The sequence below is a fragment of the Haemaphysalis longicornis genome, unplaced genomic scaffold, assembly GCF_048455015.1.
Source record: "Haemaphysalis longicornis isolate Haplotype H1 unplaced genomic scaffold, Haemaphysalis longicornis Haplotype H1 scaffold_10, whole genome shotgun sequence".
Classification (NCBI taxonomy): Eukaryota; Metazoa; Arthropoda; class Arachnida; order Ixodida; family Ixodidae; genus Haemaphysalis; species Haemaphysalis longicornis.
In genome coordinates this window covers 96,551,681-96,572,815 of record NW_027526204.1, presented here as the reverse complement: position 1 = coordinate 96,572,815, position 21,135 = coordinate 96,551,681, and the positions used below count along the sequence as shown (strand labels likewise).

At 49.0% G+C, this 21,135-nt stretch overlaps 1 pseudogene; it reads right to left on the bottom strand.

Moving 5' to 3' along the window:
• Positions 1 to 41: 41 nt before the first annotated feature.
• LOC144159947 (uncharacterized) lies at positions 42 to 9,761 on the bottom strand (annotated as a pseudogene).
• Positions 9,762 to 21,135: the final 11,374 nt, after the last annotated feature.

Genomic DNA, 21,135 nt, shown 5'->3' with positions numbered 1-21,135 from the left:
TAGAGGTCGCCACAGTATGTGGCGCCACTTGCTTGTTTACGTTAGGGTGCCTGGATGTGCGCGCCCGACTCCCCGTTCAGGGTGGAGACGACCGCGTCGTCCGCTACGGCGGCCGCCATGCTCATGCCCACTCCGTGCGGCGCGCGTGTGTCGAGCGGTATGTCGGAAGCGATGCGCCTTTGTGCGGACGATAACACTGCAAAAAGGAAACTAAGGTGGCATTACAGGGAAGTTGGTAATATTTTTGGTGGCGTACAATTTAACACTACTTCAAGGTTAGCTGTCTCACGCTATTATGCAATGCTGTCACCTGAAATTAACCTTGTAAAACGCGTTACAATCGCTGGTCAGCGTGGCTTGTTTGTTTTACATATGTAAGTAGAGAAATTAAGTAGTACGGCACTCGATGATTTTCTTTCATAGTCAGAAATAACGCGTTTAACGCAAGGGTTAGTATAGGAGTGAGAAATTTTCTACGCTACTAGCATTGCTGTTCTTCGGCCAGAGTTGCGCGGTGAACCTGTATTTCTTGTAAACAGGCTATCATGCAGCCCTAAAAATTCATGTTGCATAAGAAGTTAAGAACATGCTGATGGCAAAAAGAAGAGGTCAGTGAGTGACCAGGGGATACGTTATTGCGGTCACAACGTTTCGATCGCAGTGCAGGTTTTTATTGCCAGCAAGTGTCAATTGTCACAAGCCTTCAACAGATCTCAGACCAATGACCAGAAACTAGAGAAAGAAGCGATGAAATAACTTTCACAAATGAAATCAAAAAATTACTTTGCAGCTCACCTAGACAAGCAGATAAACGAAAGCGAAAAGCTTGTACAGACATAAGGCAAAAAAGCGGCAAGCACGGTAAAGTGACAACACACAAATGAAAGCAACATAAAAGAGTGAGACAAACAAAACGAAAGTGCGTGAATTCTAGCTATATGCCTTAAAATGTAATTTCAAAGTTCACTGTAGGCTCACTCACTCCAGCACACGTCTTGCTTGCATGCCCGTCAAGTCCCTTTGCCGCAACCTGATGCAGGTGCACACGCAGCCTCAGTCTCGCGTACTTAGACAGGAGGAGCTTTACTACAGTTTTTTTTGTGTTCCTGGCGGGATCCTGTTACTTCCCACCGGAGCATCTTGGTCAGGTATGCGGTCACAGCCTTCAAGGGCGATTCCATGGTAAAAACGCTTTGCGTCCAGGTGGTGATACCATTAAAATGCTCCTTGCATGCTTTGAGCGCGAGCATAACTGCATCGCTTGAGTAGTGAAGGTTGCTCCCGTCACTGACGTATTCCTTAAGTGTCGTCAAGTACGCATGCTCGCTGCTGTTAAAGCCCAACAATGCAGACTTGCAGTTCTCGCAGTGGCTGATAGATTTGAGGATCCCTTTAATGAGAAACCCACCGATGTGGAACGAAATCTTACACTCAGCAGATGTTAGCCCTTCAACAAACGGGATCTCCGAGTCGTCGATGGCTTCAGTTTCGGCTGCCGCTTGTTCTTGCATACCTGTCGACAACATGTCGATCAGGTACTGCGCGTCATTGACGTCGTAGCTAGTCGTTGAAGGTGTAAACAAAAACTGGCTGACAGACACAAGCTTCAACGCACACTTCATGTCATAGGCGCTTGGAACTGGCTTCCTAAGACATATAACCGAAAAGAGTTTTTCGAGACAGTCCTGGAGCCGTCTGCTTGTCAGGAAGAACTTGTAACCTTCGCTTCTAGAAGGCAATCCTGCAGACGAATGATGACTGCTGTGGCTATTAAAAAACCCACCTGTGAGTGCTTCCACTGGGGCGTGTTCGTTCCTCGAATGATCTCAGACGCCAAGCGCATAGTTTCTATGGCTGCGTTATAGTTGTCCATGTATTCAAGACTCAAGGCAACTGACGGGTGTCGCGATGACATTAACGTAAACCATTTAAAGACGAGCTCCAGAAACCACGCTGTGGCTTCAGCCTTCGGGTCTAGTTTCTTATGCTTTATCCAATACCGAATCGCGGCAGAAGTTTCTCTAAAAAACTCAACCGCGACTCCCACCTTCATCTTTGTAAAATGCCCGTTCGACAAGTGGATCTTTGAGAGCTTAGGTGCGACTTTTAGTTCCCGGCCCTCGTCAAAACGTATCACTGCACGCACGTGCTCAAGTTCTACTTTGAGGGTAGGTCATGTTGACACTTGGTTGCATCACTGTGGGTGAAAACGACAGAATTTAAAAGTTGACCTCGGATGTTTTTAAGTACGTGCGCAGCGTCTGTGGTGAATAGTTCCATGTCTTCAAGGCGAGGGTGAAGTATCAAGCATATGGTGTTAGAGTTTCTGCGGCTAGAAAATCCAAACTCGGCCCACATAGCCCTGTTGGAGAAACCCATATCTGCAGTGACAACGCGTATCCTCAAGGATATATCTGCACAAAGTCGCATGATATTAATTACGTAGTCCTTCAGGATGCGGCCCTCCACGTACCTTCCAGTAAAGTGATAAGCTATTGCTTCCATACACCGCTGGTTAAGGCCCCTTACCATGAACACCAGGGCATGGCGAGCCGGTTCTTCTGGATTTTCAAGCAATGTTGTTCCCGCAAGAACGTCTTCAGCTCGATCGAGCTCATAGCTTTGGGAGATTTCCATCTCGTCTAGTAAAAGAACACAGTCCGTTTCAATGTCTTGCATGCCTTCTGCTTTCGTTTTTAGCAGGTCTATCTCGTCTGTGAGTATCCCAGGCAAAAACTTGAGTCCCTGTAGTCGACGCGCAAGAGTTCTGTTAGCCGGCAGCGGGTACCCGAGTGTCCTTAAAGGAGCCATGAAGACAAAACACAAGTTTGGTTCGTTCAAAAGACGGCCTCGTTAGAATCATACTGACACCAATTTTAACGTAAACGTCGCTCAAGTAAGCTATATAATTAGGAAAAAAGGGAATGGGCATGCGACCCACTCGCTCATTTCCCGCAACAGAACCTATGATGCCATACCAGCCTGCTCTGCGGTTGGCGGAGGCCGGCAAAAGTAAACGCAATTTAGGCTGAGCTTATAAGCTTGCAGAACGAGCTATTTGCGCTTAAATTTAGGGCACATTCTTTTTAAAGCAATAAGAATGGTGGGACAAACAGTGAAGTTACGAAAGCACAGTAAACACAGACCCAAGCAACCAAGTTTGCTTGACCCAATCGTTGGCCATCAGGTGTTGGCCAACCTGGCTAACGTTGGCCTGGGATCGGCAGAATAGGTGGGGCCAACAATGGGGATTGACACTGGCCTCCGGCAGGCCAACCTATGGCCCCAAACGTTGGGCCTACCTCATTGGCCAACCCGGCCAACCTCGGGCCACAGCAGGGCCGCATTTGTTCTGATGGCGGATGGCCATCAGTTCTTCATCGGCACCACCATGGCACTTCTTTTTGCTGGATAGTATAATATACTACCAGTAATAATTTCTTTTTTTACCAAGGCTGGACTGGTAGCTGGTGAATGCAATCATGCAGTGGACCGAAGTAAATGATGAACAAAGCTTTCCGTTTAGCATGTTTATTTGTGCAACTTTGAAATGAATGGGCCTACGCCCGCCAAGCCGAGACTCTACGAAGGCGTAGAAGATCGGTCTTGTTCTTGCTCCTTTTTTGGCGCCTCTGGCTGCGACTTCCCACCCGGTCTTGAGCCCCAATGAGCCATCGCTTGATCACAACGTTGGTTGTATGGTGCGACACTTCGCGGTGGTTGGCCCTCAAACAACCTGCAGATTCAAGACATTTCACAGAAAGCATTTTCCTTCAGTGTCTGGTAGGCAAAAAATATTTTATGCACCCCAACGTTACCCAGAAATTATACGTAATCAGAAACTAGCTTCCAAAAGAATCGATTTTTGGGCAAGTTGGTATATCGCTGCTGAAAATTTTCAGGTGCAGTGCAGAAAATATAAACGCAACGAAAAAGGCAGAATATTTGGCTTTACATTTACTATATAGCAACAGCAATTATTCTGTCCGCCTAAGTACCTGAATAAAACCATCTAAATGAAGCATCAGTCACACTTATAATTTCCTTGAAGCCAAGCATGGATAACAACGTCAATGTGTCAAGGCAACGCTTAGCTGATATGCCTGCCCCTGTGCTCCAAGCTTTAGGAGACTGCCGGCGACTGCATGCATTATTTACGGTACTATACAGGTGCAACAGCCCGTAGCTACCATCATCCCTTACTGGCCTTAAAAGTTCTATAGTTTGTTTTTAAATAGAACACAAGATATTTTGAGGGGGAAACGCTAAGTGGCTGAGGAATACCAATGGATTATATTTGACGAATTTACTGTATGAGATCACGTCCAAAAAGTCTTAGCAACTTAGTCACTCTTACTGTACGGCTTCCTGCGCGAACCATGCACTTCCTATTCACAAATGCAAGTTGCATCGCGATTCTGTGCCATTCGGTTGGACTAGACTTTACGAAGACAACGTGGAAACAAATATTCCGTAGCTAACGACAGACCGTGTGCATAAGTAAAAACTTCACTAAATGCAGTAGACTTGCTCGGAGGAGTTAATCAAGCAAATTGCCAAATACTTGGCGCCAAAAGCCTTTCTACATGGTCAGAATTTCGCCAGGGAATTCACAACAGCGGCGTCGTTCGTGCGACAAAACGATCTATTCTCTTTTTTTTGGCAAATTGCCAAATGTTTGAAACAGTCAAACTTCTACCGTGAATGCCGCTTGGCATTCGGCAATTCGTCGCTGCACTGAGGAGGAATCAACATTTATTCAACTGTATTAGTTCCGTTGTGGGAGGCCTCCTTAGTCCAGGAAGCCTTGGTCCTTGCCTGCCCGGCGGGCCCTGTCCACCAGTCGTTGCTGGTCTTGAGGGCGTGAGCTGGTCAGCTGGTCCTCCCACTGCTCCAGTGTTGGGTTTGGTTGGGGGGTGAAAATATGAAAATAGCTCGTTTTGCCGCACGAGCGACACCGCAGTTGTAAATTCGCGGGCGACATCCGCACTATGCTGAACGGGCTAAACGTGACACCAAAAAATGCCAGAAAACGTGAATCCGGTGAACGAAACCAAAACGTGAACGAAAACCAAGCAGACGTCAAACACTTAGGGCCTGTCAGTGAGGTAAACTAAGCTCTCCTCTTGAGGCTCAGGATTTAATAAAGTTTATCCCTCTAAACAGGTGCTAAACGGGTTTTGTTGTAAAGGAACAAAAAGAAAACATCGTAAGGCTCAAACGGGTTACAGCGCAATCGTAACCAATCCGCAGAAAATATAACGCTCCGGAACCACCTCAGCTTCCAGAGCCTTCGCCTCCGTGTATTATATTGATATGTGCGTCTGGTGCGGCTATTTTAGGTGAAAATGAAGGGGAAACTTACCTCAGCAGCAGTAAAGAGGGACGCGGAAAGAGCTTCCTCCCGCTACCACGGATTGCTGATGCGGAAATGCAAGTGGCGCCAGCGATCGGCGCTGGAGAGAGTTGTACCAGATTAAGGCCGTTGCTACAGCCGCTATTTCGACCATTGTTCTCGTATTCGACAAAAAAAATAAAAACGTCAGGTTTTATTTGCAGCTATTAACTATTGTGCATGTATGATGTATGCAGGACGAAAATCTAAGTTTTAGCGCGTATGTGTACGTCGCATTCTGCACGGATGAAAGCCGCAAAAAAATAACCTTCCTAAACTTTTCTTTCCGCCACCACCAGTATTTGAAGCGTGGTACGATTTCAAAAGAACAAAATAAATCCTAAAGGCTAGTGAATATTTGGGGCTGTGCTTGTGGCGGTTGTACATGTGGTTGGCCGTGTAGCTTGGCCCGAGGTACGGCTAACTTCTCGCTCTTACACGTGACGCGCCGTGGAAAAACTGAAGAAAAACGGCCTTCGCCAAACGTTGGCCAACCAAAGCCCGAGTAGTTGGCTGCAGACCGCAGCCCAACGTATAACCGGGTCTTGGCAAAACGTCGTCGGCCAACCTAAAGGCCGATTGGTTGGCCACAGTCCACAGCCCAACGTTTGACCTAAACCGGCAGGCCGACTCAATTGGCCACCGACCAGCACCCGCTGTGTTGCCAATGGTTGGCAGTCGGCCAAGGCTGCTTGGGGAAGAACTGATGCGTACTGCTGTTGGTACCGCGCGCACTATGCCTGGTTTAGCTGCGCAGCACTGTGGGGCTTTGGGGTTATCTCAGACGACACTGGCCGATTGACGCTAGCAACGGTGTCTTACGTTACCATATTTGTCGAGCGAGCACTATGTTTCACGAGACGGTTATTTTCTCCCCGAACAAAAACAAGGAAGGTTTAAATACGGCTTGCCACGGTATGGTAGCGTAGGGAAGCTTTTTGAGCGTGTGATCCTCGCCCGCCTTCAACCATACATAGAAGCCCAAGACATTTATCCGCACACAATGTTTAGATTCCGGCCTCACCTGTCAACCCATGACATCCTCCTTCAACTAAAGGAAGACGTCTTGGCGAACATTTCTCCTCACTCCAGCAGGGCTATCCTCGCTGTATATTTGAAAGGAGCATTCGACAATGTGAGCCACGACGCCATCCTCAAAAACCTAAGTGACACGAACTGTGGAAAACGAATGTTCCAGTATATCCAGGCATTCCTCACCGATCGCACGGCGACTGTGGGCATCGGACCACTACGAACGGACCTTTAAACCATGCCCAACAAAGGAACGCCACAAGGAGCGGTGCTTTCTCCAACGTTATTTAACATAGCTATGATGAAGCTCCCTCAACAACTTAACACCATCCCGAGGATTTGGACTACTGGTGGGTCAGAAGGCGACATGCAGGATGCGCTCTAGAAAGCTGCTGACGCAGTCCAACAGTACGCCAGTGTGCGCGGCCTTCAGCGCTCCCCGGAGAAGTCCGAGCTCATCATTCTGAGGCGCAAGCGACGTGGCAAGCCACTGGAACAAACCACGATACAAATAAAGCTCCAAGGTAGCGACATCCCCGTAGTCCCAACCATCCGCATACTGGGACTTCACATCCAGCAAGACGGAGGAGGAACGCTAACCATCCAGCGCCTCAACCACACTACCTCGCAAATCATGCGTATAGTGAGTCGAGTAACAAACCGGCACCAGGGTATGAAGGAGGATGATGTCATCAAGTTGGTGCAAGCACTGGTTGTCAGCCGCGTTGTGTACGCTACGCCTTACCTCCCGCTGAAACCGAGGGAAATGGACCAACTTGACATACTACTGCGGAAGGCGTACAAGCAAGCGCTAGGCCTCCCTCCTCACACCGCCACTAGTAAGCTGGAAGCGCTCGGGGTGCACAACAAGGTGCGGGAGATAATTGATGCCCACCTTGTCAGCCAACTAGAGCGGCTACGGCAAACGTCGACCGGTCGCACGGTGCTGAGGCAACTAGGCTACCAGATAGCGGACGCCAGCCACCCTCGACCGGAAACTGTGCCACAGGACATCCGTACGCTGATCAGGGTTGCTCCGCTCCCGCGAAACATGCACCCTGAGCATCACGTACAGCGCAGACAAGCGCGAGTACAATTCCTACTGAGGAAGTACTCTGCCCACCCCCATGTGCGATTCATGGACGCGGCCCACTATGCAAGCTATCCAGCCACAGCAGTAAGCGTCATCGACGGCTCAGGCGATGTCGTTTGGTCTGCGACCGTACAAACCAAAAACATATTTGAAGCCGAAGAAACGGCCATCGCACTGGCAATGGCGTCTGCAACTTCGAATAAACCGCTTCACGTAATTACGGACTGCCAACAGGCATGCAGGAACTACGGCAACGGTTGCATCTCAACATCCGTCTTCCGATTGCTAGAAAAGCACAAGGATAAGGATACCCTGAACCCTACCATACTGATATGGACACCAGGTCACGCAGGGCTCGACGGAAACGAGTAAGCACACGCTACAGCCCGAGCATGCACCCTCCAGGCACCGCACCAGCCGCTCCGTGACCCAGAGCCTGTCCAGCAGCAGTTCCGTGCACTTCTGAAACACCACCGCCTTGCCAGATGTGCCTACCTACCACCGCACCAGAAGCTTACCCGAGAAGAGGCTGTAGCCTGGCGGCACCTACAGACCAACACATACCCCCACCTTAGCTTCCTGCACATCATACACCCCACAATATATCCACCAACATGCACACACTGCAGCGAACATGCAACACTGTACCACACCACGTGGGCTTGCCAGAACACACCAGCAGCCCCCATTGTTCGCACCTCCACCCTCGAGCAGTGGGAGGCCGTGCTGTGCAGTTCGGACCCTGAGGACCAGCGACAGCTGGTGGACCGGGAACGCAGGACCGCAGCCGCCGCAGGGGCCCTGGACTGAGGGCTTTTCCCGCTTTCAAGCGCAAGTCTGTTGAACAAATGTTTTTACCACCACCACCCCATGTAACGTAAACCAACGCGTGACCAAGGGTACCTCGATGCCATCGATGCCGTACAGGGTGGAGACACCCTTTGAATGGTCCCGTGCCGCCGCAGTTGGGTCAACGTGCTCAACGCGTTGTTCTTTTCGTTTGCCATGAGACCCAGCAACGCGAAACAGATAAGATGATACAAACTTCGCCAGTAATCCGTGTTGCGGCGACAATTTTAGCGCGGTTCTGATACAATGACTTGCTTCGGCGGCGAGCGAGTGACCCAAAATGGCGGCGCCAGCGTATACGTGTCTCCACCCTGTACGGGGCACGTGTGAATAGAGAATTTTAGCAGTCCGCCTGTTCCGTCGTGTATGTAGTCACCGTGTTGACCGGGACCCATGGAGGAAAGAAAAGGTTAGGAGAGGCCCTGACGGCACTTCTGCATTCGTGGTGGTAGGGGGATTAGTTCCGCGCGCCGGCCTTCGCCATGTCCGCGCCTTCGTCACGGCGAGAAGTGCCTCCTCGCCCAACCTCCTCGCTCTTCCGCATGTGCAGGCGCAGGCGGGCCCCGGTGAACCGGCTAACAATGAAACAGACGGACTGCTAAAACTCTAATAAAGGCACCCTAGGCTGCTGAGCGGTCGGTTCCTGTGATGTCATTGCAGACCACGAAAACGCACGATTTAGCGGGAAAATCAAAATTTTAAATTAAATTCATTAATTTCTCAGTGAATAAAGCATCGTTTGTATCCGAGGCACTATAAGACACGAAATCTTTCGAATAAAACAAGCTTGTACTTTGTCTTCATGGCTCCTTTAAGGTTTCATAGCCGGACGTCCCGCCTGAAAATTTAATTTGAAGCGCTTGCTTTACAGTTTGTGGAGACCAAGTACTCCCTTTGTCGCTGTCGTGCGTCAGTGCCTGTATTTGGCCCTCGTTCCGAAATTTCATGTTCTTACCAAAGGTTTCTATGTTACCTTCGAGCTTCTTAACCTTTTTTCGTAGTTCTTGGATCGTTGAGTTTGCCTGGGTATGCAATTCTTGAAGTTCGCTGTATTTCCTTGTCAAATCTGCCAGCTGCTTATTTAATTCTGCGCAAGAGTTATTAGCAGACTCCGGGTCAGACACCCCAGCTTTCACTTCACTGGCTGAGCCTTGCGGACCTGTTTCGTCCGCTACCGGTGCAATTAAGCTGGCTTCATGTGAGCTACAATTTTGTCCTTCAGGCAGCTCAAGGCTGCCCGGCGACGGCATTGCGTCGATTGCAGCTGCATGACCATAAGTGGTTACGTCGTGCTGATCTCCATGTAGGGCTGAGACGATCGAGAGCGGTCCCAGTCCTTTCCTTTGGTGCCTTTCTGTGACGAGGCAAATCTTCAAAACCAAACGAGAGCATCAAACTGCACCCCATAAACAGCATTAGGCATGCCGCGACTGGCTTTCTTAATGACTTTACACTTCCATGTCTGAAGACCTGCATGCTACCTTTGTTGCCCATTTAAAACGCCTGTAGTCCTCTGCAGAGAGACGAAACGTCATTTTCGGGCAAAGTCACAAACCTCTTCGTGCCCGGTGCCCTTTTTCCTTGTTTACATCCGCAAAAGCAGCGTAAGAACGCCGCCGGTCCCATTTCCCCCAGAGAGCTGTGATCCAATGTCACATCCGGCACCGCCCAAGAAAAAAACCAACTCCTATACGCTTGCGTTCGTTATATTTAAACGCAAAAACAAATGGCAAAGTTCCGCCACTACAATTCTAACATCTAGAAACAAAACAAAGTTCGACCTGCTTTTTTATTGCACACTTACGGTTAAACTCTATTGTAATCATAAGCGCCGCTATCAACACAAAAAAGCACTGCATGCGTACACGGCCACACAATGAAGTCATAAGAATGCAGTGGCAAATAATGCTAAATTCTGTGTACAAGCACGCGGAAAAAAGGAAGTAATAACTTCCTTTTTTGGGGGATTGGTAAGGGGGATTGGTAAGAACGGGGATTGGGGGGGTGGGAAGTAAGAAGGGGGATTGGTTCCGCGGGCCGGCCCTCGCCGTGCCCGTGCGTTCGTCACGGTGGCTTGCGCCTCCTCCTCCGCGGCCTTCCGCGCGCGCAGGCGCAGTCGGGTCCCGGGAAACACGGTAACTACGTACACGACGGTACAGACGCACTTCTAAAACTCTAATGTTTGCCACCAACTTAAGCCACTGGATCTGTTGGACTTCTGCGAACCCGTAACTTGGGGGACTTCGCTCACCACTAAGAAGACTACGAAGTGGTTTTTTGCCTGACCAGGACGTCCCGAAACATGCAGGTGCTCCGCTGGTATCCTGCACGGGGCCAAATGCCCGCCCATTCCTGGGAACGTGGTCCGTCGACGTCCGTCTCGCCTCATTCAAAGCGGTTGCCCACTTCCACAGGTGTGCGAGCTGCAGGACCAAAGTGTCGACACGTACTGAAATGGGCAAAATGCTGAAGGCCTGCTTTGAACGGCCAATTTTGTAGATGAAAACAGGACTACTGAATCTCCAGGCATTCCTTTTGGGGCGCAAAGACTCAAGTAAGTTTCCGGACAGTTAAATTCGTATGAACGGCGTTATCTAGCCTGCATTCCGTTGCTCAAGAACGAAGTTGATTATGAGTGGAAGGCACAGTGTTCGGCTCTCAATTCGCGGCAATTTGGATGACAATGTTCTCCCCCAACAAAAAAGGTGGGGAAAATATAGACAAATCCTTAACTGTCACCTCTCTGGAACGCGAAAAGTACACCAACGAAATTTGCAAATGAAAGGACAAAAAACACCCGCCATTTTACTGCAATGAGTGAGGTCTCAAACGATGCAGGACTGGAGACGAGAGTATGATTTCCTGCTAAGCTTTTGCTGAAGAATACTTTCCGGTGTCTAGAGACGGCTCACTTGCAGCTTACAAGAAAGCAAAATCGCGTCTCAGCGGAACTCTGGAAAAAGGTGAGTTAGTCGAGTGGGTTAAAAGGAATGTGAAAGATTCGAAACATAAGAAGCGTTGGCCCTACTTCCTTCCCAAGATAATTAGAAGATGAAAACACGCGGAAGCCTTTTTGCACAGAAGCTACACCGCGACCTTTCGGCTGACTGCCAAGCTCCAGTTTGCTGTTTATTTTTTACTTGACACAATAAAGTTTTCTCTGATCTGATAGTTGCGTCTAACAGCTGCTGTGTTCTCCATGGCTCATTCTTAAAGTTAGAGCTGCGTATAATAGCAAAAGATGAGAAGATAAAAAATTGGCCCAGCTTGCGCAGCGCAGAGGTGGAGAAACAGTAGAGCTGGCGGTCGACCAAGCTTCCGCCTGCTGTGAAGACCAGATCGGTCTGATTCAGCGGGCACGCAAAGCAGCAGAGGCCGTTGGAACCCTGGACCAAGGGTATCACCCCTGCTGACCCCGTAGGTAACTGTTGCACGTAGCACGAGCCCTCGGTGGAGTGCCGCCCAACCACTAAAAAATATAAACGTTTTTCCTCCTCCTCCTCCTTCTCCTCCTCCTCCTCCTCCTCCTCCTCCTCCTCCTCCTCCCCACACTGATGGGGGATCCCACGAGAGAGAGAGCAGCCGGACCCCAGCAATGCACAGCCATTTTAGACGGCACTGTAAAGCAAAGACCAATAAGGTATGTACAGTGTTTTATTCAGCAGCAGTCGTCGTCATACCTTTCGACGTCGTCTTCCGACGGCACAGCCGCGTATGGTAAATCCTCTTGTAGCGCCTCATCATCTCCCCTTCGTCACCTTGTCCGGTAGCCTTCTCCACGTGTTGATTGTTAAGGGATCGCTTGACGGGTTAGTACTCATCGTTTTTGGTGCTGTGGACCACCGGCACGCCTGTCGCCACACGACGACGACGAAGGCGGGGGCTCCTCACGAGGCGTAAGCCCACGCGCAAGCCCGGGCGACGCCGGACGGCAGCCTCGAGGTACGCGCTCACGTGCGCTCGGCGGTTTCTGTCTGCGCCGGACAGATTTGTGTCGGCCTAAACTGCTCTGCTGTTAAAAAACGCCACATACCGTCTGCCCTGCGAAATACCAAGTTAAGCGTTTGAATCGCGCTGAATGCAACGCACTTGCTAAACAAACACCGGTGATGTGTGCACAACACTGTACCCTGAGTCTAAGCCCGTAGTAACGAGCGTCACCGTTTGCGGGGACATGTGGTGGAGATTACATTCCGCTAGTACTGAATTTGCCACCTTCGCTCGTGCCACTGCACTCTGCGGTGCCCCGCATACTTATTACAGGAACCGACAAGAGGTAGAAGGCCCGGGCCAGACAAGCCCATTGCAAGAAGCCAAATCACATAACAAAGTATGCTCAATGAACAACCTTAAAAAACGAAAAGCAATGGGCATACTGCACAGCTTTTGAGCTTTTTTAGTTCCGCATATACATCTGCGGGCGTCTTGTTGAGGACTTTTTTTCTCAAACTGCTTGCGTCCAAACTCCAAATCTACCCACAATGAAAGAGCGACATTTTACGAGCAGTTCCTGGAGGAGGCCTTTCCAGCAGGGTCATGAAATAACTTCTGACGAGCCGCTAGCGGTATGGAAATGCGCTCGAAACGAAGTCAGGAACTGCATTCGTATTCGTGGATTATTGATCGCCTTGATGCGACCGATTTCAGGCGTGCTTCGCCTCCCGCCCACTTTACGGCATCCATAGCGGCCGCCACGAGTGCCCTGAACTGGCCGGCAAAGGTTGTAAAGAAACGGAATTCAGATCACCATAACTTAGAGGGCCGAGGACTCCGTAATACGTGACGCGAGTGGCTGCAGAATCGGTCCCATTTATAGCGTGCCCCCGGGGGATGCCCCTAGGTGGAACGGACTGTAGTGCAAATATTTTTTTTCTATTATCTTAGTTCTGTCCACGATGTAGCTTTCACGTGATTGCGGCGCTCTACTACACAGCATCCTGGGTGAGACAGCCGCTTTCTCCTCTCGCCCCTTGATTATGCGTCGAATCGCTTTTGAAATTTACGTCTGATTTCACAGCTCCTGAATTTTGAATCTCTAACGAATGAAAAGGAATTACGAGAACACCGAAGCACTCCTTATTAGCTAATTCCTTCGAAAGCATTAATGTTCAGCTGCCTCGCGCGTCGTCTGATTATTTTCGTCATAGTTTTCCTATTCCCTCGTTTTTTTCTTCTTCCCACTCATGTCCCTTCAATCCCTTGTCACATACCTGCGTTCGAATCGCCAAGGAAAGGGGATTACCTTAAATTGCTTCACTACTAAGGTAATTGCTACTTCTATAATTAGCAGGCTCAAATTACTTACGTAAGGCTAAGTATAGGTCGCGAACACACGTTCTAGGTCGAAGGCCTAGCGCATCAATGAGGTCCACGTACCTTTAGACGGCTAGAGGATGGTGCAGTGGGGTTATAGATGCTTGCCTTAGACACTCAAACCTGACTTTTTTTTTGTTATTATCTTCTTCTCGCTTGGCTCACCCACTCTATTTTTATGTTCAGCCAAGTTCTTTCCGGTATCATTGTTCCACGCTCGACAGCATCAACTAGAGTGTGGAGTCTTAGGATATTATGCTCTGACCCACTGGACATAGCAGTCTTTATTAAGCATCGCCATCTGTATTGGCCCTAGTTTTCAGTTGCTGCAAACTGCTCATGCTCATGTTGGGACGCTAATACGCATTTTGTCGAATGACATTATAATTTAGTGAATTCGTACGACTTCTTTTGAGGGCATTGTACAAACTGGCGACCAGTAAATTTATATATGCACAGTAGAAAATTACTATGCAAAAGTTTGGGAATGTAGGAGAAACTGCTGGGAAGATGTTTTCCTAAAAGCTTAATGAATGTCATGTGAACAAACCTGAAGTTATGAGCGCAGTAAAGACAATCACTCGGTTCTACGCATAGCACGCCCGTGACGCTACATATTTTCAGTGTACAGTGTCTAAAGCAATCCTACGGCGCAGCAATTGAAAAAATTAGGAGTGGCTTAGCTCGGCTAAGCCAGGATATACGTAGCGTGAGTTCAGCTGGTTATCCTTAGGTTTCCTAGTTGCCTAGGATTAGCTTGATTATCATGCTTACTGCTGTTAAAACGATTTCCAATCCAATCCAGTCCAGTCCAATCCAGTCCACTCCTGTCAAGTCCAGTCCCTGCTCCTCGTGAATGCGCAGCACGGCTCTCCAGTAGCCACGTGAAACGGCTATCAAGCGGCTCTCCGGCTCACCGTCAGACTTGGCTACTGCGCAACGGGGGCGCACAGCTGGGCACGCGGCGGCGCCAGTGCGTCTGCCGCGGCTATGACGTCACTCCCCTGGAATGCGCAGACCGGCGAATGTGCAGACCCAATTCTCTACACACCCGTACTCCAAGTGGATTGGATTCAATACAAACCAGTTTAATCCAATTTAATCCAATCCAATCCAATCCTCCTCGCGCTTGCGGAGAACGGCCCTTCAAGGTCCACGCGAAACTGCTCAACCTCGGCCAGTGTAGGTTACGCTACAAAAGGCCGCAGTGTAAGTCAACTGGATGCGGACCCACGTGGGATCACGTTGCAATGAAGTCGCCAAGGAAGCAAGAAAACAACTGGTATCTGCTGCACAACTGATAAAAGCAAGGGGGGGGGGGGGGGGTAGAGGAGCCTCAAGCGAATATTACAAAACAGCTGAATTTTGCGGTGGTTCAGCACATGCACTCGTCATAAAACTCTATGGTTAAAACGAAACTACCATTTGGTGGCTGTCTGCACCCTTTAACGCAACAAGTTCAACCCACCCTAAAATGAAGACGTAATGCAGGTCAAAATTAATTAAAAAACACAGAAGTTCGCATATATTAATTAAGAAACACAGAAGTTTGCATATAAGTTTGTAAAGACCCTTACGTCCCCCGTTCGATCCAGGAATTATCTTTTTAAACAAGGGTATTGGCCTCGGGCAGCAGTTCTCAACCATGAGTGTGCCGACCACCCCTTTCGGGCCGGCATGGAGGATTTCATAATGGACTTTGTCGATTCGTGTCATGCTTCCAAAAAATGTACATTTGGACGTAAAATCGCCCACATACTTTTTCAATGCCCGCCTTTTGTGTCTGACTTTTATGTCCATGCGTGTTATATCGCCAAACAATTTGGTCTTGCAGGAAGAAGTCATCTTTTTGTGTCTGCCTTTGCCGCAACGACGGCGTGTTGTGCAAAAAGTCAATGGCAAAACGTTCGCTACACGGTGACATTAAACGTTCAAGTCATGCAGTGAAGCCACCTTTCTTCATAACCAGCGAATAAATGGAGAGAAAAAATGAAAGCTAAAACGTCGTTAGAGATGTACAGGGCTGAGAAATTGAACATCAGAAGGGAAAATTCCTACGATAATTCCCAGGGCAGTGCTTAGCTTTTTGAGGCTAGTGCAGGTTGCTTGCGAACTAAGAGCTTTGTGGGGAAGTATTTACAAAATGATGGGTTATGCGTGGTATGCGGAAAAGAAACCGAAACTATGCGGCACATAGTGTTAGAATGCGAGGGTATCCATCCAAATCTACATGAGGGAAATATGCGGCTTCGAGAAGCCCTAGGATTTAAGGGTAACACAGAGGAAGTTAACTTCAAGGCTGTCGAGGCGAGGAAAAGAAGATTAGAATGCTGGTGGACGAAAAGCAGAGAGGGGAATATTGCCTAGGACAGTTACCACCTGTAACAGGGAAAAGAAAGTATTTCGTGCCTAATACGTTTTTTGTGCCTGTTTTAAGAGCACGCTAGTATTGAACGAAGAGTATAAACAGGTATATTAGTCCTTTTTGGCTAGATGACATGTCATCTCCCCGCTACAAAGGGAAAACGAATAGCAATCATCATCATCATCATAATCAGCAGCAAGGTATTGCAGAAAGGACAAACAAGTGGGCAGGGGTTCGGGAAGTGCTTCGCGGAGCCTCTGTGGTGCGTGGATCCCCATTTGAAAAATACTGACCCAGGGATCTCCCTGCATGAGAGCGTTCGCGTGCGTCACAAACATGGTTATCCGCGAAACAACCTGCGTACAATTAACGCCCCTTTCGGGGACTTTTTTATTTGGCGCAAAGCCGAGTTTAGGTGCTGGGCGATTCTTTTATTTTTGTTATGTAAACAATTTTGTGTTTATCACGGAGCAGCCCAAGTTTCGATGCTTTGAAGCTGTCAGTGCCGACTATGTCGTGCCACGAGAAAAGATTCGACGCTATTGTTACGCCAAATTCACCAGTGTCCGCCGGTGCACTGATTCAGAACATTGTCACGAGAAAACAGAAAATTTATGTTGCTGCCTTCGCTCCGAACGACAGGCGTCACGTTAGTAGCCGATTTTGGGGTAGAAGTTGATCATTTTCGCTGGTATGCACTGTCTGGAATTTCAGCCCCATTCTTCTCTTTGTCCCCTCTCCGTGAACGGTAGTATAGCGATATTCCGCTCCAAGATAGGTACAATGCTTGGACTTCCTGCACGCACTGAGCGCCATCTACTGGTTAGCTTTGAACGCTCATTCCGTTTTGCGGCACAACTGAAAAAATCACTCCGCTGTCTGGCGTCAGTAGCCTAGTTGTGGAGGCCTAAGTGTTGGAGAGAACGGCCTGGGCTTGCGCCACAGCGGTGATAAATATTTTTAACACTAAAGTGTTTTATTTTAGATGCGACGCATCTCTTGCTCTCCGCCTTGCCCCTCCTGCGTCGTCGTCGCGGCGTCCGTCCGCATCCCTCCTCCGTTCTCTCCACAGCTGTGTGCAACACTCTCACTCCGGCTCATTAGCATACCACAGCTGGCGCGTTTGTTTGGTGCGCGCTTCGCTGCGTTAACAACTGCTCCGGTGCGCGCAAGTGCGCGCATGCGCGACTCTCCTCCGTTGTCTCCTCTCCTTCAATCGCTGTGAATATAAAGCGGGTACCGCGCCGCGGCGGTTCAGTCAAGCGCTCGCTCTCGCACTGACGTGACCTTGCTTTGACTACTTCGTTGAACCCCCCGATGCGTCGCATCACACCAGGGTTCCCTCGCGGGAAGATGGGCGTAATTTTCAGATACACAAAGATGTCACTGACGTCATATGTGTCACGGAAGTGACGCCACTACAATGGAGCAAGTGGCCTGTAAAGGGTGCACCCCTGCACACAGGGTCTGCTTGCGGGGAAGCAAACTTCAGAACTAAGGAGTACATTAAGGTTGTTCATTTTCAGTTTTTTGATGCTACTGCATCTCATTTACTCGCCTTGTCCCTGCATCCGTCGTCGTCGTTGTCGGCGTCCGCCCCTCCCCCATTCTCCTCGCCGCGCGAGCTGCGCTCTCCGCCGTTTACCCCCTCTCCTCTCCGATGCCCCTCTCTCGCGAGGAGTATTGGATTCGATTCGAATGGATTGGCTTGGCTTGGCTTGGCTTGGATTGGATTGGATTGGATTGGATTAAAGTGAATTGTGTTGGATTGTGTTGCGTCATAGCCGCGGCAGACGCACTGGCGCCGGCGCATGTTCAGTACTCTCTCTTCCGCGGTCTCCTCTCCTTCGGGCGCGCTGCGCATATAACCGGTGTGCCGCTCTCCGGCGGCCTTTTGGTCGACGGTTGCTCTCCGCTTGCGCTTGAACACCCCTCAGCGTAGCATCACACCAGGGTTCCCGCGAGGGGAGGTGGGCGTAATTTTATATTTTAACACGAAAGTGTTTTATGGCGGTATGCACTAAGATTTCACTGACGTCATATCCGTCACGGAAGTGACGCCAGTACACCTTTTCTGAAGCGACCCGGCAGCAGGACGTCGCTCGCCGAGCCCACCCACAAGACAGCCGCCTACCCGCCAATCATGCTCAGCTGCAGATTTCGCTGAACATTCACTTTCGTATTTCACCGATTCCTATGACAGAGGAATCAACCACATTTTTTTCCCTGAGAACCCTGACTCTTTTTGCATTACAGTGTAATGCCAGCTCATTTCGACGCCTATTTTTGTTCATAAGGATGGTTTGGTATCTTTTGGGTCGGTTTAGGACCGGGGCGGAGCATATCAACGTACTTAAGTAGCGTTCTAAATTCCACATCTTGCTATCTCGCAATCTCGCAATGGGGTAGCTATCTCGCAATGACATATCACCGACGCTGCGACATCACCCTCTCAGTCATCCTAATCCGGAAGACAGGGACAAATGAGGTGAGAGCGCACACACCAGATCTTATCCACGTTGTTCGTCACGAAAACATCATCATGGTCACATATATTGTTGGCGCATATACTGCATTCTCCTGATAAAAGGTTTCCATTCGGGTGCAGATGCCAATTTTTATCCGTCTATGTTTTTTGCCTCCCACGCACTCATCGTATCCAAATTTATGATAATGAAATGTTAATCTGCGATTTTAGAAATATAAAAAAAAACAGGGGAATGCTCATTCAATCGAAACTTGAATAGCTTTCCGTAGATTATATTTACTGAAAAAAGAGGGGTGATTGAAATGGCACACACGAATGATTGAGTAGAGACGGTAGTACGGCACTGTTGTATTCGGGTTTACAAGGCTGTCAAATCAGGTTGTACACTCAAAGTTCGCTTATCTGGAAACACAGCGTGCCTCGAGTGCATCGTACTAAACCAATCAGCTGATATGCAGCGGAAATACCTCATCGCACTACATTCAAACGTTGCGACAGCATCATTATTGGGAGTTAAGAGCTGTACATAGGGTAAAACCTGCAAGGCTTTGCCCTCTCCCTACCCTCAATACGGAAAACAGTACGGTTCCCCCCGGTTCCTTTTCATCTTTACCACTAAACGTGCTCTTCGAATTCTGCGTGTTTGCGCAATTAGCTTTATCTTTGCCGCACGAAACTCCCAATATTTCTTTGCGTTGTTTTGAAGCAAGGTTGGAACGAAAACGCACCACCAACATCGTCGTTTTCGACTGCAATGTGACTCCGTCTAGTGACTAGATTGATAAACGATAACGAGAGTGCGAAGTTGTTGTATGGAAAACATATAGGGCGGTTTTTCCACCTAACTAGGGCGCGTAGTGATGAGTGTTTACATCGCAAAGCAGAGAACTCAAACTCTTTGCTTGGGTCTTTCATCCTTGTCACATTTCGCGCTCTATACTCATGACCTTCAGACACCAGATTTGGCGGATGAGTTGGTCTCAGGAGAATAATAAAGAAACATTTCGGCTACTGTGATGGGAAAGCTTCGCCGAGGCGGGTTCCTGTTTTGATATCCTAATGTTTCCGTCATGGCCCATCTAACCCTTTTCTGACTTCCGTTCGAGCATGCGCTGCTGACTTTCCTGACTTCCTCCTTCGAAGTTGCCGTCGCATCGTATCCTCGTATCGGTCTTCACCCCCGTCTTCCGTCTCCATCCGATAGAAAACGCTCCATTGATGTCTCCCCAAACAACGCTTTACTGCCCCGTCCACACTATCCATCCTCCCACATTCTCTCCCTTCTACTCCGCTTAGTTTCCGATATCTCGTCGTCGTTGTCGCATTTCCTGCCGGCGGGAGCACACTTCAAAGGGTGGAAGGATTCTGAACCCGCCGTGATGGATCCTGCCAGTCGCAGCTGCTTCTGGGCGCCTTCCATCATTATACGAACAGCCCCGTTCCCTCTCGCGAGAAAATTATTTCTTTCCGGTTTTTGTTTTCGTGCTTTCGCGTCTTACCGTGACCTTGAAGATATCGTACATTTTCCGCCGCGTTTTTGCCAAACATCTCCTTCTTCGCAGAAAACTTCGCTCCTTTCAGACGCTAGGGAACCCTTGATTTTTTCCTTTCCTGTTCTCAGCAGCCTTGATTTCAAGCGAATATACATGGCTAATGTGCACCGGCATATACTCGAAATTTGTGCGCCATATGTTACAGATTTGCATAAATTACCCGCCGCGGTGGCTCAGTGGCCAAGGCGTTGTGCTGCTGAGCCCGATGATGCGGGTTCGATTCCCGGCCGCGGCGGCCGCTTTTCTGATGGAGGCGGAAAGTAAAAACGCCCGTGTGTACGAGATTTCGGTGCACGTTAAAGATCCCCAGGTGGTCAAAATTAATCCCGAGCCCTCCACTACGGCGCGCCTCATCGCCTGCGTTGCGTCGGCGCGTTAAACCCTACAATCAATCAATCAATCAATCAATCAATCAATCAATCAATCAATCAATCAATCAATCAATCAATCAATCAATCAATCAATCAATCAATCAATCAATCAATCAATCAATCAATCAATCAATCAATCAATCAATCAATCAATCAAGGTTTGCATAAATTGCACGCAAAAATGCGCGCGTCCTGCAGTTGGTGCTGCTGCATGTTATGAAAAGAGGTTCACCCTAGCAATGCTGCACTTCGCCAATTGCTCAAGTTCACTGCTCCCGTGATAGATTTTCGGTTTAAAAAATTTGCAGTGCGTCTATGGCACCGAGTACACTTAAGAGCAGCTGTCAAATTTACTTCCGGTTACATTGATTTAATTGCAGTACCCGTAAAGGCCCTCATGAGGGTGGTAGTAAAAGCTATTACAAATCAGAGCCGTTCTCCTTTGTGAAGAGGGAAGCCCCGCGGAGCTGGCGCTCTGCTAGAATTTTCTACGTTCGAGTTTAGCTATATTGGGTGATCTGCTAGGTTCAATTATAGGGGCAGGGGCGCGATCTCTAGGTCACCGACAGATACATCGGAGTCTGTAGTGCGTAGCACGAGTGGCCACCGAAGAGCGCGCGGAATGGCGCAATGTCAGATCGTAGATAGACGCCGTATGTGGCGAGGCGTATACATG